The sequence below is a fragment of the Prionailurus bengalensis genome, chromosome A3, assembly GCF_016509475.1.
Source record: "Prionailurus bengalensis isolate Pbe53 chromosome A3, Fcat_Pben_1.1_paternal_pri, whole genome shotgun sequence".
Lineage (NCBI taxonomy): Eukaryota > Metazoa > Chordata > Mammalia > Carnivora > Felidae > Prionailurus > Prionailurus bengalensis.
Genome location: NC_057354.1, coordinates 43,290,833 through 43,303,379, shown reverse-complemented (window position 1 = coordinate 43,303,379; position 12,547 = coordinate 43,290,833).

Here is a 12,547-nt window from a genome sequence, read left to right as displayed (position 1 = left end):
CAAATTCTGGGGCTTAGGGAAGAAGGCAGATCATTTCTCACTTAGCAGCCCTGGATTGGCGGATGGTTTTCCTCTTGCCATCACTCAGAGACCCGACTTCTTTCCTTTGTTGCTCTGCTGTGCCCTAGGACGTTTTTAACATATGCCTGGATGAAACTGGGTCTCTGTGGGTTTGGGCTGTTAGGAGGGTTGTCTTGGTTTGCTTTCTCCGCAGATTCTGAGGCAAGGGTTCAGATTCAAGTCAATGGGTTAGGAGGCGATCCCAGGAAGCATCTGTAGTGGGAGTGGGGAAGTGTGACAGGAAAGAGCAGACAGCCAATAAAGGGAGTTACTGTGGTGGCACCTGGAGCTTAATCCTAGTGGAGATCTCTAGGAAACAAACAGGACAGATACGTCTCCGTGCTGCCTCCCTCGAGAACATAGGAAACTGTTTGTCCACGAACTCCCCATCCCTCTGGATTTAGTTGAGGGTGCTGGCATCGGGGGCATTCATTTCTGGGCCCTTCCAATGTGCCCTGTGCACTGGCCAAGCGTGTTTCCCACATCAGGAAGAACCCTCAGGTTACAGGGGTTGGCTGTAAGCAGTCTCCAGCACGTAGAGCTGAATGCTGAGGAGACCTGAGGTGGGTAGTGCCGTGTCTGGAACAGGCGTGGAAGGGTCACACCTACTTGTGAAGCTGCTGGCCCGGACACGGCACAGAGCCCTTCCACTCTTGTTCCGGGGTGAGGATTTTGCCATATTACCTTCTTGGCCATATGCCCTCATATGCTGGGACCAGGGAATGGAACGAGGTAGACGTCTCACAGTCTCTGCTATGGCAGGCAAAGCCAGCTGACATCCACCTTGGCCTTTGGCCCCCTCCCCCTCCCAGTCCTGTCTGCGTGTCCTGCTCTCAGCCAGTTGTCGGGGAATCCAGCTAATGTGTCCAGGATCACAATTTAGGGGGCACTAGTTCTCAGGCTGGGGGCCTTGGGACCTTAGGTCCATGGATAGTGGGATAGCAGTACATGCGTTATGGTCAATATTTTATATCCCTCACTGGAAACCACATATGCACTTGTACAAAGTCTCCCCAACAGTCCTTGCTTTGGGTTGGTACTAGGTCAGTACAGTGTGGAAACTCATGCATCTGCTGGTCAGAAGTGCCTATTGGTGGTTCCTTTTGGAGAAAGGCATCTGTTATCAATTAATGGGCGTGGTTTGGATAAGTTTCTAGAAGTAGACCCTGAGACAGGGATTCTGGGCTAAATGATTTCCCTGGAGGAGACTCTCAGGAGAAACCAGTAAGGAGGAGATGGAAGCAAGTTACAACAGAAGAAACCAGGTGAAGATGTGGGCTCGGCTGGAGTCTAGCCTCAACCTGATCCCAGGGGAACTCTGGAGGGTGAATGCCACCATAGACGCCATCCCACCTTGAGGCGGGGCGCCAGTCATTGGCTTTGGGTTATCTCTGGTGGGGAGGGGGAAAAGGATATGACCACTGGGCTGTGTAGCTGCCAATGCTCTCAGCAGCTGGGGGCTTAATCACAGGAATGGATTATTAGGGGTGAAAAACTTTGAGATCCGTAGGTTCTGGCTATTTCTCCATGGATTATTTACTTTTAAAAAAATTGGTTTAAAAAAATTTTTTTTTAATGTTTTTATTTATTTTTGAGACAGAGCATGAGCAGGGGAGGGGCAGAGAGAGAGGGAGACACAGAATCCGAAGCAGGCTCCAGGCTCTGAGCTGTCAGCACAGAGCCCGACACGGGGCTCGAACTCACGAACTGTGAGATCATGACCTGAGCTGAAGTCAGTCGCCCAACCAACTGAGCCACCCAGGTGCCCCCCACAAAAATTGTTTTTTTGATGTTTATATCTAGTTTTGAGAGAGAGAGAGAGAGAGAGAGAGAGCAAGTGGGGGAAGGTTAGAGAGAGGAGACACAGGACCTGAAGCAGACTTCAGGCTCTGAGCTGTCAGCACAGAGTCTGATGCAGGGCCCAAAATCATGAACCGTGAGATCATGACCCAAGCTGAAGTTGGATGCTTAACTGATTGAGCCACCCAGGCACCCCTATTTACTTTTTGATAAGGGAACTCTTCTGGAGCTAAAGGAGCAAATCACTCATTGCAAATTATGTCATGTTTTGGGGAGAAATAAAAAACATATTAAAACACACACAGAGGGGCGCTTAGTGGCTCAGTCGGTTAAGCGTCCAGCTTTGGTTTCGGCTCAGGTCATGATCTCATGGTTTTGTAAGCTCGAGCCCCACATTGGGCTCTGCGGGCATCAGGCAGTGCAGAGCCTGCTTGGGATTTTCTCTCTCTCTCTCTCTTCTGCCCCTTCCCTGCTCACGCTGTATCTGTCTCTCTCAAAAATAAATAAACTTGAAAAAAATGTATACAGTCTTCCTTCCGGACCTCTGCCTCATCTGCCAAGCCTCTCTACCATCATTTTTTAAAACACATTTTTGAATGTTTATTTATTTTTGAGAGAGAGAGAGCAGCAGAGGAGGAGCAGAGAGAGAGGGAGACACAGAATCCGAAGCAGGCTCCAGGCTCTGAGCTGTCAGCACAGAGCCCGACACGGGGCTCGAACTCAGAAACTGTGAGATCGTGACCTGAGCCGAAGTCAGATGCTTAACCAGCTGAGCCACCCAGGCACCCGACCTCTCTACTGTCATCATCAACCACTGTTAGCTTCTTGTATAACTTTTTAAAAATGTTTTTATTGATTTAAATACTCTCTACACCCAACACGGGGCCCAAACTCACAGCCCTAAGGTCAAGAATTGCACACTCTTCTGACTAAACCAGCCAGGCTCCCCTTCTGTAAATGTCTTGAGTTTCCTCACTCACATATAAGCAAACAAGAATACAAGTATTATTCTCCAGGTGTTTTAGAATTAGTAGATAGCATCATGCATCCTGTTCAGAACCTTGCATTTTCCTTTCAATAATGCATCTGGTAGATCCTCCCATAATAGTACACCAAAGTTCTCATTCTGTTATGGCCATCCAGTCTTGTGTTGTATGCACGTGTCATAATGTAGATCATCCCGTCTCCTACTGATGGGCATTTTTGTTGTTTCCAGTGGTTTGCTACTTTGAAGGGTGCTACAGAGAGTGATTTCATATGTATGTTATTTCACATGTGTGCCAACCTATCCATGGGATAAATTCCCACAAAGGTACTTGTCGGGGCTAAGTCATATCCACCATAACACTGATTGACACGAAAAAATCTGCAGTCCCACCGGTGACATGTGAGAGCAGCCCTCTCCCCATCGGCCTGCCAGTCCTGGGTCACCATGGTTCAGGATTTGGGCCAATGTGATGGGTCTTACTTTACATGAGTAAAGTTATGCGTGAGAGAAAGAGGTTGAATGTTTTTGCACATGGTTAAGGGCCGTTTGTGGTTCCTTTTTCTGTGAACTGCCTTGAATGGCCATGTTTCTACTGAGCTGTTGGCCCCCTTTTCTGTCTAATTTCTGTCTAATTTCTAGGCGTTTGCTTGTTTGTTTATATCAGGAGGTTTAGCTCTTTGTGATGGAAGTTGCTGGCTTTCCTCCCAGGTTGTCATTTATCTTTTGATTTTGCTCATGCTGCTTTTTCTTGGCCAAACAAAAGTTTTGTGATTTTTATGCAGTTTGCATCGGTCCATCTTTTTCTTTTATGGCTGCTAGAGATTGAGTCGTCGTTAGAAAGGCCTTCCCCCTCCAAGGTTCCATCGGAATTCTGTCGTGCCTTTTTCTAGGACTTTAATGGTTTCATTTTATCACGTATAAATCTTTGATCCGTTTGGACTGTTTCCTGGCGCATAGTGGGAGGTATAGATCCAACTTTATCATTTTCCAGATGGCTGACAAGAGATATTTTTTAACAGGGAGCTGGTCCAAAACACACCAGAGACGCTTTCTTCAGGAAAAGGTCGCGTGCCTCAGCAGAAGGTGTTGCAATTATAGTACGGAGCAGTTTTCTTTAATTAGCAAAGATTCGTTTGTTCAACAAGTATTTACCGAGTGCCCGCTGTGTGCCAGGTACTTTTCTAGATACTGAGGCTGGGGAAGAACGGACACAAATCCCTGCCCTCTAGGAGCTCCTGTTTTCTTATGGGGAGACACAAGAAGTAAGCAAGTACATATACACAGTCTTAGCTAATATACAGAAAAATCAAGTTTGATGTTTTAGCTGCTCTGACCATGTAACAGACTGTGCCAAACCTTAGGGGTTCTTGGGCCAGGGATTTGGGCAGGGCACAGAGCAGGGCAAGGGGGTGGCTTTTCTCTGCTCTGTGATGGCCAGGGCCAGAGCTGGAAAACTCGAAGCCTGGGGCCTATGAACCACCTAAAGGCTTGTTCACTCATGCAGCTTGTGGTGAATGGTGGCTGGGGCCTTGATTCCTCCTCACATGGGCCTCCCCTTATGGTCTCTCCATGTGGGCTAGTTTGGGCTTCCTTTGATGTGATGGGCTACCAGGGAGAATGCCCTAAGAGAGACAGACAGAGAGAAAGAGAGAGAGAGAGAGAGAGAGAGAGAGAGAGAGAGAGAGAGAAGGCTGTATTGCCTATGAAGAGCCCACCCTGGAGTCCTGCAGTGTCCCTTTTGCCACATTTTATCTGGTAGAAGTGAGTTCCTAAGGTTGGTCCATATTGAACAAATAACAAAGGGGAGTAAGACTCCCTTTGGAGGGGAGGAGTGCTTCTAGAAGAGTCTGTGGGACTATGGCCATTTTTAAAAAATGCGGACTGTCACACGTGGCAAGGAGGGCTGGGATGAGGATGCATAGGTGACGTTGGTGGAGATTTTTGGCGTTTTAAATAGGGGGCAGGGGCGCAGTGCGCGGCTGGAGGGAGTGAGCACGCCCAGTGGTTACCTGGCAGAAGCCTTCCAGGCAGAGGGACCAGCAAGGGCACAGCCAGGAAGCAGGAGCCAACCTGACTAGTCTGAAGAGCGAGGATGAGTGTAGCTTAAGCAGGAGTGAGAAGAGTTGGGGAGATAAACCAGGTCAGAAGCTGGGGGAGCAGCCCCAGTTGCAAGCGTATTGTAAAGGCTTAGGCTTTTCCTCTCAATGAATTGGGAGACCGGTGAGAATTTTCAGCAGAGGAGTAACACGATCTCACTTACGTTTTAATGGGCTTGCTGTGGCCGCTGTGAGAACAGATTTGGAGGTGGGAGGCACGGGTGAAGTGGGGAGACCAGTCAGGAGGCCACTGCAAAAATCGAGGCAGGGCAGGATGAATGCTGGGCCAGGGTGATAGTGCAGGGTCGGGGGAGGCTGGCCGGATGCCGGATGGGTACTTAAAAATAGAGCTAACTGGGTTTGCTGATGAATTGCATGTGGGTTGATGGACAGACCACACATCCAGGTTTGTCTGGGACAGTTCTAGCCTATACAATGAATGACACGGCACCCTAGTTATGAGAAGCAAGATTGCAGGCAGGACCGGCTTTAAAGTTTCTGGCCTGGGCCACGGGGAGCATCGTGGTGCCATTCACCGAGATGGAGTGACCGAGAGTCGCTGGTCAGGGAGGAGCGGAGTCAGGAGGAATCAGCGACGTCCAAGTGCCTCGGGAGCACAAGGACAAGTTGAACAGGTGGAGGGGTGTCGTGGGCAGGTCTGGGGTGGAGGCGGAACGTGAGTGTTGCTGGACCAGAGAGAGAGAGGAATAAAGAGGAATCCAGGAGGCTGGCCGCGGTCACACTCCAGCGATGACGAGAGCCCTGGGCACGCCAGGGCAGAAGGTGAGGTGTGCGGGAGCCCCGTGGAGAATAAGGAGCTGCCTGGGAGAAGAGGGGTCGCGGTGAGAGGCGGTGGGGGTGCTGTGAATGAACGTCTTTCTCAGGTAGGTGTGCCTCTTCGTCTCAGGAGACAGCGCAATCTGATCTTTTCAAAGTGACTTAGTCATCCTCATACATGTGGCCTGCCGTCATACCATTTGTAGGCATGGCATCCATGGCCCATAGGTCTACGTCGGGGACTGCTCTGCTCTGTACCTTCCGTGTTCACTTGGAGTTTTCTGCCTCCCCTTGCTGGCAGGTATCGCTTTTCTTCTTGTCCTATCATAGCCCCCCCCCCCCCCCCCTTAATCCAGGTCTTTCCAGGCCACAATTGCTCGATAACCGCTTATCGAGCACACTAGAATCATAAAATGAGGGGCTGTCCTGTGACCTTTAGTCACTATTGAGGCTGCTATGAAGGATTTCTTCCTTTCTTCTTCGTTTTCCCCAGCTAATTGCTTACTGGAAGGTAACTTCTAGATAAGCATAGTGGGATTATAAAAGTTGTTTTGTTGCCAAATTAATTCAATACTTCAGTATTTACTGGGCACACCCTCCCCACCGGACCTGTGAGCTAGACACGCCTGATTTATCATTCATATAACAAACATTAGGGGGGCCTGCAGACAGAACAGCCCCAAATCCCGGCCTGTTTTGAGTTTACAGTCTAGAGGGAAAAGATAAATTAGTAAATAGCACGTATGGAGTCGGTGCTGAGTGCGTGGAGAAATCATCAGAGGAGGCGCAGGGAGAGAGCGAGGGGTGGAGGGTGCAGTTTAAATAGGGTGACCCTGGGAGGTCGGAGTGAGAAGAGGGAGTCTTGACCCGCAGTCAGGACCCGGCAGCGTTACCAGGTGAGCACCGTGTACCTCGGCACATCCCGGGCCTCCCGTCACACAGAGATAGCTCCCAAATCCTTTTCTATGGCCTGCATCGCTGAGGCGGTCTGACGCCCAGCTGCCCCTTGACCTCATGGCTCACCGCTCAGCTCCTGCTGCAGCGGACTGTGCTCTCCTCTCACACCCCAAGCACACTCCCATCTCAGGGCCTTTGCATGCCCTTGGATCGCGCCATATCACTCCTCCACTTGATGCCGGTCTCTGCTCAGATGTCACACAATCAGTGAGGCCTTCTGGGTGGCTGGCCCCCAGTGAGCCCTGCCTCCCAGGGCCCACTGCCCTGTGCAGTCCCTTGCATGCACACACTGAGTATATGCTGGCCCTGTGACCCACTTGAACCAACAGAATGTCAGGAGTGAGGCTGTGCCAACTCTGGGCCTGAGCCATAAGATGGCCTGGCAGCTTCTCGTTTTGAATTTGGGGAACCCTGGGCTGCCATGGAAGAAGTCTGGCCACTCTGCTGGAGAGGCCATGTGCAAGGGCCATCTGGACAGGCCACCTGGACAGGGAAAGGGACCACCTGTCCCGACATTCCAGCAGAGCCCAGCCTCCTTGCTGTCCCGGCCAAGACGCCAGACACATGAGTGAGGCGTCTTGGATATTTCTGCTCAGTGAGGCCTCAGCCGACTGCAGCCCCAGCGAAAACCTGTGGGGAACAGCAGAACCCCCAGCCGGGCCCAGTCAGTCCACAGAATCTCAGGAGATCATAAAATGATGGTTGTTAAAACAACAATCATCTTGAGGTGCTTTGTCACCCAGCTGTAGATCCTGGGACACTCCCTGACCACTCAAGCTGTAGCACCCTTCTGTTTCCTCTCTTCTGCTTTTGCTTCACCACATTTCAAGTTTCTGGACACTGATACATACATGCGTTTGTTTTTCGCCATCTCTCCCATCGGACTGTAATCTCCATAAGGTGGGGGAATCGTCTTTGTTCTGCTCACTGCTTCCTTCCCGGAGCTCAGGACAGTGCCCAGCTCGTAACAGGCACTCAAGTGTATGAGTAACTCTTGAATGAATGAATAACAATGAATGAACGTGTTGAATGGATATAATAAATAGTCACTCTTCTACGATCAAAATAGCCTTGGTTTTAGAAGGACCCTTTTCTTCTGAGAAGAAAACAGCCAATCCCCAGCTCATAAAGGCACACATTATTCCATGCGGTACCTCCTGCCACTGACCTTGGGCCTGAAACCTACACGTCTTCTACATGGAATGCTGATTGGAAAAGTAAGCCGAACGTTTACAAATAAACAGCAACTTTAAGCAGATCCAGTTCTGTGTTTGGGGAGCGCCCTGTGTCCCCGAAGAGGGGGCAGGAAGCAGTAGCTGACACTAAGCCAGGCTTAGGAAGGGGCAAAGAGCACCTGGGTGCCAGGAGGAAGAACGTAGGGCCCTTCCCCCACTCCTCCTGATTCCCAGGGCCCACCTGCACCCCCTTCTCCGTGACAACTCCCCAGGAGTGCCTTCCAGGTGAAGGGGCAGATCTGTGTGGTCCCCATGGTCCGCACAGTTGCTATTTCGGTTCCCCCCTCTCTTCCACCGGCCTGACATTTTCCCAACTGATTCCAAGCCCAGTGCACCATTTTAGCTGACGTGGGTGAGCGTTTCGTGGGGACAGCAGATGGATGGGATGACAAATAGCAGGATGGTGGGGACAGCTGAGAAGTGCTTTTTCCTGTGCCAGGGCTGTTGGCTGTGCACGTGCTCCAACGTAGTCTAGACACTGCGGAAGCAGCAGCATGTGCTAAGGGACAGCGGGCAAGCTGGCTTCCATTTCTTTCTTTGCTGCTAAGCATCCTTAGCTACATCCAATCAACCAACTCACCAACTGTCCCAGAAGCAGACCCCGAGACAGTAGTTATTTGGCCCCAGGGAATGTGACAGGGTGGCAAGGAGGTGAGATAGGGGAGAGAAGAAAGGCAACACGGGGTGTGTCAGTGAGCAAGTGACCTCGAAGGGGCTGTCCCACCTGTGGTGTGAGGAGGCGGGGCTGTTCATCCACCAACTCCTGTGTTTCTCCTGTTGGCTGAGGGTGGCTGCAGGGGACTTCCTCCATGGAACCTCAGCCTGCCCTGCCGCTGGACAGAACCTTCAGGCAGCTCTCAGCTTCCTCGGAGACATCTGGCTTAGTTCAGGCTGCTCTAACAACGCACCATAGACTGGGTGGCTTATAAACTATGGAAATTCATTCCTCACAGTTCTGGGGGCTGGAAGTCCAAGATCAGCGTGTCGGCATGGCCAGGTTCTAGTGAACGCCCGCGTCCTGGTTGCGGACTGCCATCGATCTCATATTCTCACATGGTGGGAAGATGGCAAGCTGGCTCTCTGGCTTCTTCCTAGAAGGGCACTAATAATTCCACTCATAGGTCTCCACCCTCGTGACCTAATCACCTCCCAGAGACCCGGCCTCCAAATACCATCACACTGGGATTAAGGCTTCCACGTGTGAATTCGGAGTGACACAAACATTCAGTCCACCGCACCGTCATGTGGAACAGTTAAGTGCCGAGGGTGTACGGGTGGGGCGAGACAGGGTTCGCTCCGCCAACCAGCCCTGTCTGTCGTCTGCCCCAGTCGGGTGCTGTGCTAGCACTGGGGCAGAGGACTTTTTTTTTTTAAGTTTTTATTTATGGATTTTGAGAGAGAGAGAGAGAGAGAGAATCCCAAGCAGACTCTGCACTGTCTGGGCGGAGCCCCATGCGAGGCTGAAACTCACAAACCATGTGATCATGACCTGAGCCCCGCAGTCAAGAGTTGGATGCTTAGCCAACTGAGCCACCCAGGCGTGGAGCAGAGGGCATATTAAACCAGATCCTTGCTCGTAGCCTAGTAGGGGAGATGGTTAGAAAGTAGACGAGGTGAACAGGGGCGCAGAGGCCTGCGTCAAATGCCGCGAGATGCAGATCACCGCTGAGGGTACCGGGAACCTTTGCAGAGCAGGGAAGATGAGTGGGGGCTTGAGAGCAGATATGAATGCAGGGTTACATATGTGTAGAACTGCACTCACATGGCAGCTGCCTTCTGTGATCCTGGACACATGGGATTCCTCACTAGCAAACTCTTCCTGGGCGTTCAGCACAGAAAGCTACACGGTGCAGGAGCAGGTGGAGGCCTCTCAGTCCCACATGTTCAGTAACACCTGAGGTGCCAGGCTAGGAGGGAGAGCTGGCTGATGGCCCTGGTGACAAATCAGAGGGTCCTGGAGCTGGAAGGTGGTTGGAGAGGCCACTGGCCCTGTCTCCCCAACTCATGTCCTACAACTGGCTGGGATTTGAAGACCGCGTGGGAGGGGAGCGTGCCAACATCTTGTAAGCTGTCCCAGTGGCTAGTGAGCAACCTCTCCCTTCCTCTATGGCCCGCCTCTTTGTGCACTTCTTTATGCCTAGCCTCGGGGAATATTCTCATAATCTGCCCCATTTATATACTACTTTATAGACTGAGATGCACTGTGATTTACAGGCCCTTGATTAGTTCTTACAGCAACTCAGTGAGGCAGGTATGATGATCTTAACTACGTTCTTCAGTTGAGGAACCCAGGGTCCCCCAAACGTCCCTTTTCTCTCCCTCCTCTTCCTACCCTTCAGAGGTCTCCTGGGCCTTCATGAGGGTGGGAAGCGATTCTCTCCTCCTGTCTCTGGTCTGGCCTCGTGTTTCCTAAATGACTTCAGACCGTTTCTGTACTGCACATTTTATGTGCTACTGTGGAGAGAACACTGGTGAAAGTGTTAGCACGCGGTCAAAGTCTTCTATCCTGCTGGTTATATGGAGAAGAAAACGTCAGGTTTTTTTGGGCAACTTTTTCTTGAAGACCCTCTTCTAACAAAGAGGTAGCAGGCCTCGGATCTGGTCTAAATAAGAACCTCAGTGATCCTCAAACATGGCCAAAATCCTGGCACAAGAGTGAAGTTTAGGAAATACTAGTCCCTAGTAGAGATTATTAAACTTGATCATTATTCGTTATCATAATAAAACAGTTACTATTGAATATCTGTTATATGCCAACAACTTTACATTTGTTATTTTTTTTTTTTTTTAAATTTTTTTTTTTTCAAAGTTTATTTTATTTTTTGGGACAGAGAGAGACAGAGCATGAATGAGGGAGGGGCAGAGAGAGAGGGAGACACAGAATCGGAAACAGGCTCCAGGCTCCGAGCCATCAGCCCAGAGCCTGACGCGGGGCTCGAACTCACGGACCGCGAGATCGTGACCTGGCTGAAGTCGGACGCTTAACCGACTGCGCCACCCAGGCGCCCCTACATTTGTTATTTTTAAAAATTATTTTTGAGACAGCGGGAGAGAGAGCAGTGCGTGTGCCCGCGTGGGTAAGTGGGGGAGGGGCAGAGACAGAATCCCAAGCAGGCTCCGCAGCAGAGCCAGAGGCAGGGCTGGATCTCACGACCATGAAATCATGACCTGAGCTGAAATCAAGTCAAACACTTAGCCCACCGAGCCACCCAGGCACCCCTACATTTGTTATTTCTAATCCTTGTAAAAACTTTATGAAGTCATTGTCTTGCCTATTTACAGATGAGAAAACCAAGGCCCAAAGTCTTTGGGTAACTTGCCTGAGTCACACCATCAGCACGGTAGATTGTAAACATGCCCCCAGTTCTTCCCTTCCCTGGATCCACACCCCTTTGCAGTGTGACTTTTTGGCTTTTCTCGTCAAGAAGTGATGAGTGGAATTAACGGCCCCCTGCCTCCTGAGAACTGGGGCTTCAGTGAATGTGACCCAGACAGGCTTGAAAAGCACAGTGCACTGGGGCTTGTTCTTTTGCAGCTCCTGGGAACCCCTTCCAGCACTGCCTTCTGAGCGAGCCCAGGCTAGCCCACTGGAGGATGGGAGGTGCAGGGCCAGGCATCTCCGTGGCCCCGGCTGATGTTGAGCTACCCTAGATCGACCTCAGCTCGGTCCCCAGACCAGAAGTGCCAAGCTTGTCCTCGGACTCAGGAGAAATAAGTTTGAAGCCACTAATTTCGGGGTGATTTGTAACTGCAAAGTGAGCTAATGATGCTGTCGGCAAGGGGAAGAGCTAGGATTTCACCTGATTTGTTCTCTCTCTCGTCTTTCCCATTCTAGCAAATGACACCCACCTGCTCAAGGGCTGAACCCAGGAGCTACCCTTCATTTATACTTTGTCCTCACCCTGCTCATCCAAATGGCCAGGCAAGGCTCCCAAAGTATATCTCGGATCTGGCTCTTGCCCGGCATTTCCTGCCACCTCTCTTGCCCAAGCCACCATCAGCTCTCTCTCATCCAGACCAGGGGACGGCCAACATTTTCTGAAAAAGCCCAGATAACAAATACCTCACACTTTGCAGGTCCTACAGCCTTTGTTGCAAATACTTAACTCTGCAGCCACAAACAATATAAAAACAAGTGGGTGTCGCTGTATTCCAATAACACTTTATTTTTAGACAATGAATTTAGAATTTTTATAATTTTCTTGTGTCACTAGTCTGCTTGTGACTTTTTTCAAACATTTCAACAATTTTTTTTTTTTTACATTTTATTTATTTTTGAGAGAGAGACCGACCACAAGTGGAGGAGAGGCAGAGGGAGAGGGAGACACAGAATTCGAAGCAGGCTCCAGGCTCTGAGCTGTCAGCACAGAGCCCAACGGGGCTCGAACTCAAAACCCGTGAGATCGTGACCCGAGCCGAAGTCAGACACTTAACTGACTGAGCCACCCAGGCACCCGTCAAACATTTCAAATGTGAAAACAGTCCTGAGCTCACAGACTGTACAGAAACAGGCAGCAGGCCGGATTCGGTGTCTGCCTGATGCTGAGGCCCCTGCTTTCTCGACACCACGGCATCTTCTTTCTTGCGGAGTTGGGAAGACTTGAGGGAGGATTGGGTTTAGACCCGAACACTTA